The sequence below is a fragment of the Triticum urartu genome, chromosome 1 (assembly GCF_003073215.2).
Source record: "Triticum urartu cultivar G1812 chromosome 1, Tu2.1, whole genome shotgun sequence".
In the NCBI taxonomy this organism is placed as follows: Eukaryota; Viridiplantae; Streptophyta; class Magnoliopsida; order Poales; family Poaceae; genus Triticum; species Triticum urartu.
Genome location: NC_053022.1, coordinates 547,448,511 through 547,457,897, shown reverse-complemented (window position 1 = coordinate 547,457,897; position 9,387 = coordinate 547,448,511).

The following is a 9,387-nucleotide window of genomic DNA, read 5'->3' as shown; positions in this document are numbered from 1 at the left end:
TCGCCTACTTCGTGAAGATCTACCGCTAGTGAGGCAAGTCCTTCGTGGGCGATGGCCATGGTGGGATAGACAAGGTTGCTACTTCGTGGACCCTTCGTGGGTGGTTGCTTCTTCGTGGACCCTTCATGGGTGGAGCCCTCCGTGGACTCGCGCAACCGTTACCCTTCGTGGGTGGAGCCCTCCATGGACTCGCGCAACCGTTACCCTTCGTGGGTTGAAGTCTCCATCAACGTGGATGTAGGATAGCACCACCTATCCGAACCACGGGAAAAACATCCGTGTCTCCAATTGCGTTTGAATTCTCCAAACCCTTCCCTTTACATTCTTGCAAGTTGCATGCTTTACTTTCCGCTGCCAATATAATCTTTGCATGCTTTCTTGAATTGTGTGATGATTGCTTGACTTGTCCTACAATAGCTAAAATCTGCCAAGAACTAAAATTGGGAAAAGGTTAAGTTTTTATTTGGTCAAGTAGTCTAATCACCCCCCCTCTAGACATACTTTCGATCCTACAATTGGTATCAGAGCTTTGGTCTCCATTTTCTTTGATCTACATAGCTTTTGGTGGTCATAGCCTTGGTTTCACAACCTAGGAGAGTATGGCGTCTAGCGAGGGAAACTATCACCGTAGAGGTCCTTACTTTGATGGTACTAATTTTGCTAGTTGGAAGCATAAAATGAAAATGCATATTCTTGGACATAACCCCGCCGTTTGGGCTATTGTGTGTGTTGGTTTGCAAGGTGACTTCTTTGATGGGAAAGAACCAAACCGTGAAGCTACCGCGGATGAGTTGAAGATGTTGCAATACAATGCTCAAGCTTGTGATATTCTCTTCAACGGATTATGCCCCGAAGAATTCAACAAAATCAGCCGTCTTGAGAATGCAAAGGAAATTTGGGACACTTTGATTGATATGCACGAAGGTACCGACTCCGTCAAGGAATCCAAGTTGGATGTGCTTCAAAGTCAACTTGACAAGTTCAAAATGAAGGATGGTGAAGGTGTCGCTGAAATGTACTCTAGGCTTGCTCTCATCACAAATGAGATTGCCGGCTTAGGAAGTGAAGAGATGACCGATAGATTCATCATCAAGAAGATTCTAAGAGCCTTGGATGGAAAATATGATACCGTGTGCACATTGATCCAAATGATGCCCAATTACAAAGATCTCAAGCCAACGGAGGTGATTGGAAGAATTGTTGCTCATGAGATGTCACTTAAGGATAAAGAGGAACTTCACAACAAATCAAGTGGTGCCTACAAAGCCTCATGTGAAGCCCCTACATCATCAAGTGAGAAACAAGACTTCAATGAAGAATTGAGCTTAATGGTGAAGAACTTCAACAAGTTCTACAAGAGTAGAAGCAAAGATAGAAGCTTCAAGTCAAGGTCCTACAATGACAAAAGATCTTCTAGTCGAGAGCGAAACTGCTACAGTTGTGGAAGACCCGGACACTATTCCAATGAGTGTACGGCTCCCTACAAGAGAAGAGAAGATTCTCCAAAAAGAAGAAGCAAAGAATCACCACCAAGAGAGAGAAGGAGTAGAGATGATCGTTATGAACGAAGATACTCATGGAGAAGCAAGGATTCGGAAAGGAAGGAAAAATCATCAAGGAGCTACACAAAACGAAGACATCAAGCTCATGTTGGTGAATGGGTATCGACTCCGACAGCCACTCCGAGAGAAGTTATCACTCCGACTCCGAAGATACTCAAGATGAAGGTGTTGCCGGTCTAGCACTTGTGTCAACCAACTCCTACGACATATTTGACTCACCAAATGAAGGAATTGGAAGATGCTTCATGGCCAAAGGTCCTAAGGTAACACACCCCGAGTATGTTGATTTCAATAGTGATGAAGATGACTTGTTAGGTGATGATTTGCTTGTTGACAACTCTAGTGATGAATACTATGATGAAACGTCAATTAATCATGCTAATCAAGATAAAACGAATGACAATGATAAGGAGAAGATTGAGGCTCTAACTAAAGAACTAAACACTCTTAAGTTAGCTCATGAAACTATCTTCGAAGATCATCGAGAACTTTTAAGAGCTCATGAGAAATTACGCTTTGAAAAGCTCAATCTTGAGCAAGAGCATGAGTTCTTAAAAGCAATCAATGATGATCTCCGCAAGAAAAGTTCTTCTTACATTGCCAAGCGTTTACTCTTATCCACTTGCATGCCTCAAGTCAAGTCTAACAAGAAAGATTCTTCCTCTAGTAGTAACAATGATCATGCTAAATCCAATATCGTTGCTTCTAGTAGTTCTCTTGATTCCACTAATGATTCTCTTAGCCAAGTTACACTTGAGCAAGAAAATAGCTTATTGAAGGGAATTATAGAGAAAGGAGTGTACAAAAGCCTTGCCGGGAGTAAGCAATTCGAGGAAATTGTGCGCAAGCAAGGAATGCACCGGAAGAATCAAGGTGTTGGTCTTGAACGAAAGTTCAATGCCAATGGAGTTGAGTGGGAAGAAGATCAATACCCCAAGACAAAGTTTGTCCCTCAACAAGAGAAGTATACTTCTTTCAAGGGGACACAAGCTCAAGGTGATCTTCCACCACAAGACTACAAGCAAAAAGGGAAGGTCAAGCTTCAAAAGGAAATTGATGCATTTGAAGAAGCTCCAAAGACCTTAGTCAAGTGGATTCTCAAGACTACTTCAAGCTCCACTTCATCAAGTACGACTACAACTCCAAGGGTTCCCATCAAGATGATGTGGATCCAAAAGAAGAAGAACTAGAGAGTTCTTGAGGGTGACTCCGCCAACATACTTCACTCTTATCATTTTGGCAAGAACAAGTGCAATCAACTTCCACATCTTGCACTAGTTCAAGGAGTCACAAACCCTCTTGTTGGTAAGACAAGGAACAAGGTAACCTAAAAGTTTTCATGGACATCATCTTTTGTGTGCATCACTCTATGTCTATGGATATCCTTGTTTGTTCCTTGTGGGACTAACCCATGTAGGTATTGAAAGTGCAATTCACTCAAATGGATAGCTCCAAGTGATCTACATCAACATTGAGCATCCACATCTTCAACATCTACATGAAGTCATCATCGACAAAACCCAAGGTTAGTTCATCCCTCTAAGGGGGGATATCACATCTAGGGGGAGCTTTACTCTAAGACTTGAGCTAAAGCAACTCTAAAAATGTGAACACAACAATGCTTTATGTAAAAGTGGTAACCCCACTTGGGCTTAAACGATGAGTATGACCTATGATCAAGTGTTCTCACTTGACTCCTAAGTCAATATACTCATATATAGATGACCTAGTCATCGCAAATTGCTTGATAGATGCTAGAATTGGTTGTGCATGTCTTGTCACATATTTCATTTGCCATCTTATTGTGTGAGCATGCTGGTTGCATATTTTACTCATTCGAGGACATCCACTTGTTGTTTTGATTGTTTGGTTTTATTGTCTTTTGCCAAGTGGATGGACAAGAATGCCTAAGAACCTCCTCTAGCTATCTATGCTTTTCTCGTCTCAAACTCTATTCATGCTGCATCACAAAATTTGATCAAGTCAGATTCGAACCACTCTGTGTGAGGAGCGCTCGGAGTCCCCGATTCGTCATAGACTTAAACTTCCAAAACCTCTTTATGATTCTCGGTCTGACCGATACTCCACCTTCGGTCCTACTGAGATCATTAAGTTGATCTAGTTTTTCGATCTCGGTGCAACCGATTTGAACCTTTCGGTCACACCGAGTTTCAGTAACTGCACGCAGTTATGAATCTCGGTGCCACCGAGTTGTTCCACTCGGTCACACCGACAGGGTCGGGCTATATATAGTCACGGGCAAAATTTGGAAATTTCTCCGAACCCCTTCGCCCGTGCGATAGCCTGCTCTGCCCTTGTGGTCTCCGGATCGTCTTCTCGCCGCCAGCAGCCTCCAGTCGCTAGTCTCCGTCGCCGTCAACGGGAATTCTGCCCCGCCGTTGCCGCCGTAGCAAGTCCCCGCCGAACTAGGGTATGGACTTGATCTTTGTGATATTCCTCAATCTGATTCCTAGCACATTGTGATCATATTGATTCTAGCCACGTTTGAGAAACTTCTATCCAGTCAAAACACCCGTAGATTAGGTTTGATTCGAAAATTCTAGGTTTAGGTTTCCGCCGAAACCATCTCGGACCCACCGAGTTGAAAAACTCGGTCCCACCGATTTGGCTTATGCCATTGCACAAGTGAGACTCGGTCTGACCGAGAATTACTTATCGGTGTGACCGATTTTTGAACTCAGTGAAACCCTAGCAGTCTCGGTGCCACCGAACTGTGACTCGGTCCTACCGAGTTCACTAGTTTAGGTTCCAAAACTGCTTCGGTATCACCGAGTTTGAAAATCGGTAGATCCGAGATGATTTCAGTGGGAAACTAAAACTAAGTTTTTGGATCATTCTTTTGCAAAAATCTCTGCATTTTGTGATGCTCATCTTTTCTATCTCATCTATAATCTATTCACAGGGTCAGCAGTCAGTTTGCAGCATGTCTGATCAAAGTGATAGTCAAAATATGTCAGAGCAGCAAGTGGTGATGAGTGAGGGCACTAGTCCCTCCAGTTCATCTGATGAAGGCAGCAGGAGCACTCCTAGCAATTTGCCAAAGGCTGCCACGAGACAAAGGAAGAAGAGGACTTCAGATTCCGAAGATGAGGACTATGTGGCAGAGGAAGAGGCCACTTCCAAGAGAATTGAGCCAGCTCAAGGCACTAAGCCAGGTCTAAAAATCAAAAGGCCAGCAGGCAGGCAGCCCATGTCAAAGGCAAGAGCCTCAACTGAGAAGCCCACTCCCCAAGAGCCAGTTGCAGCTGAGGGCAAGAAAAGGAAGGAGAGGGTGAAGAAGACTGTGGCTAGAGTGCTTGGAAAGGCTTCCATCATGGAAGAAGAAGAGGAAGAAGAGATAGCTGCACTAGCGCCCAAGGCACCCAAGCTAATGGGAGATGCCATAAAATCAGGGGGAGCTGCTTTCAAGGCCAAGTCAGCTCCAAAGCCAAAGCCTAAGAGAAATACAAGGAGCATTCCTGCAGCTGAGAAGAACAAGGCCCCAGTGCCTGAGACTGTTGCTGAGGATGAGGAAGAGAATGTCCTAAGAAAGCTAAAGCCCAAGATCCTAGACCACAACGATGCTCATCCTGTGGCTGAGGACATGAAGCTCAGGAGAGATTCAGGGCTAAGGAAATGGAGAGAAGCAGACCCATATGCTTCAAGGAGAAGGACAGCAGTGGACTACAAGTTTCACACCAAGGAGCAGCAGGATTTTTATGAGACTGTGCTGCTAGATAAGAAGCCCATTGTCTATGACATGAGATGGGTTGACTGGACCTACATGAGGGAGAAGGAGGAACACTACCCAGGAGTATATGACAGCTTTCATGCTTGTGGAGTAGCTGACTTTGTTGGGCAGAAGCTCACAAAGTGGAACGAGGAGCTCATCATGCAGTTCTACTCCACGGCACACTTTTATCCAGATGGGAGGATCACATGGAAGTCTGAGGGTACAAGGTACCAATCCACAGTGGCTGAGTGGGCACAGATCATTAATGCCCCAGAGGAGCAAGATGATGACTTGGATATCTATGCCAAGAAGAAGATGGACCATAACTCCATGTCCAATATGTACAAGGAAATTCCCAATGAAGCTCTTGACACCTTCAAGTTTGGCTCTGTGCATTACCTTCTGTCAGGGCTCCCGACGATCAATTGGATACTAAGGCACACCTTACTGCCCAAGTCTAGAGATCACAAGATGATCAGAGGCCATGCTATCAACTTGCTACATGTGTTTAATGTGCCTCAGAAGTTCAAGGTGATGAGCCTCATAGTGGAAACAATTAAGAGGACTGCAGCAGATCAAAAGAGGAGCTGCGGATATGCCCCTCAAATTCAGGAGCTCATCAACTCCAAGATGGGCACGGGCATATATCTGTTGGACAAGGAACACCTGCCCATCCGTCCAGATTTCGAGGACAATCAAGTTGTCATGACTGAGAACGAGCTATCATCTGCCCAAGCATTTGCAAAGAAGGAGAAGGCGAGGAAGGAGAAAGCTGCCAAGATGCCTACCCAAGAGGAGGCATCTGAATACTTCTTGAAGACCAAACAAGAGCAGCTTGGTTACTTGATTGCATCCACGCTGAGGATTGAGCAAAGTCTGGCCACCCTCACTCAGAATCAGCAGAGCCTAGAGAGAATCATGGAACAGAAGTTCTATGACTTGGATGTCAAGTAACGGAGTTCAGTCTGCAGTGGAGCAGCTCCAGGAGGACATGCAGGAGAGGAGAGGCAGGACTACCACTCATGCCTTTGCCAGAGTGCCAAGAGGTCCGAGGTCGTCTGCCGTGCCAGTTGCTGACACAAGAGCCACCACCTCAGCACCAGCCACAGCCTCAGTTCCACCAGCTCCAGCATCTACTTCAGCTCCAACTCCAGCGTCTACTTCAGCATCTACCGAAGCCTTCGTCCTTGGAGTGATCCGGACTCCACCACCACCTGAAGATCAAGCCTGAGCGTCGATCTAGTGCTATGCATTTTCTAGGAACTTTTTGGTAACTTGTTGCCAAAGGGGGAGAAGATGTATAGATCATAGGCTTCGAGAGAGAGAGTGTCTTTGCTTTTCTCTCTTGCTTTATTTGGTGGTTTTTCGAACTTGTTTGCTTTTGAGTGCTTGAGATACTACGTCATTATTTGTGAGACATTGATGATCATGTGTTTGATCATAAGCTACACTTAATGCTTGCTTAATGCTATTATCTTATCTATCTTATGTGATCATTCACTTATTCTTGGTGATGAGTGCATGTATTTCATTCTTATCATTTTAAGCGCTCCACCAAGATGTATGTGACATGGAAGAGTAACCCATGACTCTAACTCCTTGTGCATTTGCAGTCCAAAGCAAATTTTAAATATGCACAAATTTAGGGGGAGCTCTTACTTATCACATACTTCTCAAAGCGACGATATATTTCATGCTTATTATCATTTGTCGAAGCTTTGATCTATATGTTGTCATCAATTACCAAAAAGGGGGAGATTGAAAGTGCAACTATCCCTAAGTGGTTTTGGTAATTCATAACAACATATAGCTCATTGAGCTAATGCTATTCCAAGATGATTATTTCAGGAAAGCTCAATGATTGGCATGGCATGATGTGAAAGTGGAACCCTCAAATGCTAAGGACAAAGGATTGGCTCAAGCTCAAAAGCTCAAGACTCTTCATTTTATATTTTAGTGATCCAAGATCACATTGAGTCTTTAGGAAAAGCCAATACTATTAAGGAGGGATGAGGTGTTGCTTAATGAGCCTCTTGCTTCATGTGCTTAGTGATATGCTCCAAAATCCTCAACTACTTTCCCATATCCACATATGACCTAAACCCTAAGCCAAACTCGGTCCTACCGATTCTTCCTATCGGCGCCACCGAGTTTCACTTGTCATTAGCCACTGCCAAACCCTAGCAATTCGGTTCTACCGATAGGTCTCGGTCTCACCGAGATGGGTTGCAAACTCTCTGTTTCCCTTTCGTAACTTTTCGGTCACACCGAAAGAGCGAATCGGTCCCACCGAGATTGCAATGTAAACTCAGTGTTTCCCCTTTGTAACTTTTCGGTCTCACCGAGTTCCACTCGGTCCCACCGAAAGAGCAAATCGGTCCCACCGAGTTTGCCTGACCAACTCTCTGGTTAGCTAATTACCAAATTCGGTCTCACCGAGTTTGTGTAATCGGTCTCACCGAGATTACGTTATGCCCAAACCCTAACCATATCGGTCCTACCGAGTTGCATGTCAGTCCCACCGAAAATCTCTAACGGTCACTAGGTTTACATTTTCGGTCCGACCGAGTTTATTGATTCGGCCCACCGAGATTGGAAAATTGTGTGTAACGGTTGAATTTTGTGTGGAGGCTATATATACCCCTCCACCTCCTCTTCATTCATGGAGAGAGCCATCAGAACACAAACTCAATTCCAACTCATATGTTCTGAGAGAGAACCACCTACTCATCTGTTGAGATCAAGACATTCCATTCCTACCTTATGAATCTTGATCTCTAGCCTTCCCAAGTTGCTTTCCACTCAAATCTTCTTTCCACAAAATCCAAATCCTATAAGAGAGAGTTGAGTGTTGGGGAGACTATCATTTGAAGCACAAGAGCAAGGAGTTCATTACCTACACACCATTTGTTACTTCTTGGAGAGTGGTGTCTCCTAGATTGGCTAGGTGTCACTTGGGAGCCTCCAACAAGATTGTGGAGTTGAACCAAGGAGTTTGTAAGGGCAAGGAGATCGCCTACTTCGTGAAGATCTACCGCTAGTGAGGCAAGTCCTGTGTGGGCGATGGCCATGGTGGGATAGACAAGGTTGCTTCTTCATGGACCCTTTGTGGGTGGTTGCTTCTTCGTGGACCCTTTGTGGGTGGAGCCCTTCATGGACTCGCGCAACCGTTACCCTTTCTGGGTGGAGTCCTCCATGGACTCGCGCAACCGTTACCCTTTGTGGTTGAAGTCTCCATCAACGTGGATGTAGGATAGCACCACCTATCCGAACCACGGGAAAAACATCCGTGTCTCCAATTGCGTTTGAATTCTCCAAACCCTTCCCTTTACATTCTTGCAAGTTGCATGCTTTACTTTCCGCTGCCAATATACTCTTTGCATGCTTGCTTGAATTGTGTGATGATTGCTTGACTTGTCCTAAAAGCTAAAATCTGCCAAGAACTAAAATTGGGAAAAGGTTAAGTTTTTATTTGGTAAGTAGTCTAATCACCCCCCCTCTAGACATACTTTCGATCCTACATCAGTCCTATGGCTACACCAAGTTGAATGTGATGTACACCAACGATCCGGACTCGGTGAAGCTCTGCCTCACCGAGTTCAAGCAGTGCCTGCAGGACGAGAAAGCACAAGGTCGCAGGACTAGACCTTGTGCCCATCCATTTGACTCTTGACAGGGACCAGCGGATTGCCGTCGCCCAGGTATGTGTGCGGGACGAGGTTCTCATCTACCACTGTTGTAGGTCCATCAGAGGTTCTAGAGCATTCGCCTGTTTCATCGGCAGCGCTGACTGCACCTTCGCTACGGTGGAGAGAAGGAAGAACGCGACGATTCGTCCATCTGGTGCAACAAGCTTGTCGACATCCAGAAGCAATACAAGTTCATCGGCAACGGGTAGGAGAAGGACTTCATGGTTGACCTCGCCGAGACCATCATCGACCCCTGATACACCAACATGAAAGAAGACAACGATACCAAGTGTGACACCCCGAGACAGATGCGCCAGGTGTCTCCCAGTTATTCGCCATCATTGCCATGTCTTTTATTGCGTGTTGCATCTTGCCATGTCATCATGTGCATTGCATCATCATG